Here is a 1,200-nt window from a genome sequence, read left to right as displayed (position 1 = left end):
TCATCTAAATTTGCCCCAGACGCATCCGGTCATTGATTCTACAACACTTTCGGGAAAGGGTGTGTATCACAATTAAAGACTGGGAACTTCATAATAAAGAATAAACTTAAGTGGAGTTAGGGGAACAACATTTTTGTATTTGTAAGACCTCCAAGGTGAAGTCCATTAAAATGTTGTTTGTATAGAGATAGTTTGGATGTGTGGAAATTACTGTTGAACAACCAAGAATTTGATTATACTTTTAACGATAATTTTTTTCTTATTATAAATTGTATCCTCATTGTCATACATTAAAAAAATTCTCATATAAAAACAGCAGCCTAATTTAACAAACAGGTGGTCAAAGAAAAAAAAATCACAAGGAAAATCATTAACCAGGAATAAACAGTCTTAAAAGTTTAGAGTGTTTATTTTTACTGTTATTTTTTTCTAATGCACACTTATATACATGCATGGGTAAAATGCACATATGCATACAAATAAATTTATTTTTACTTAATGCTAACATTCTTTATAAATGACGTTATATCCTGTTTCTCCTTTATCCTGTTTCCCCTGGCTATATACTGGCTTTCTCAGAATTGAAGTCATTCAAGCGTGTCCTATTGATACCAGTAAACTAGGTCCTAGTCTGCATTTTCAACAAGGTAGTCCTGTCACAGCATGTGATACACCAGCATGCACCTCATAAGTGAATCTCGGTTTCTTTCTACACATCTTCTGAGCCTTCCTCTGACTGCTGTTCAGAGGTGAGTGGGTGCCTTACTGTTTGGAATGAAGATGTAATGGGTTGCGGTTTACTTGCCCTTCATCAGCACGTAGACGACTCACTCTTTCTGCCACAGCACAGAACACGTGGGCGGTGGAGGTAAGTGATGAGAATTTACAGTTTAACTGAATGCGTGAGGAAGGAGAAGACACTCCGTAAAATGAAACTGCTTAGGACAATCATCAGCTAGTAGGTCATGGAGATGAGAATGTACTCCTATTTTTTCACATCAATATTAGACACTAAAACAGTAATTGCTGACCAGCAATCTGATAACAATGCTCAGGGCAGCACTCCTCAATCTTTCTGGGGAGTATAGTTGTGTTTTGTGTTTGTTTTCAAAACTTTCACTGCCATCAAGTCGGTCCCAACTCATAGTGAGCCTGTAGGACAGAGCAGAACTGCGCCTGTGAGTTTCTGAGACTGCGCTT

The sequence above is a fragment of the Echinops telfairi genome, unplaced genomic scaffold (genome assembly GCF_000313985.2).
Source record: "Echinops telfairi isolate 266 unplaced genomic scaffold, ASM31398v2 ScPeMD7_4225;HRSCAF=4972, whole genome shotgun sequence".
Taxonomy (NCBI): domain Eukaryota; kingdom Metazoa; phylum Chordata; class Mammalia; order Afrosoricida; family Tenrecidae; genus Echinops; species Echinops telfairi.
This window is presented reverse-complemented; position numbering follows the sequence as displayed.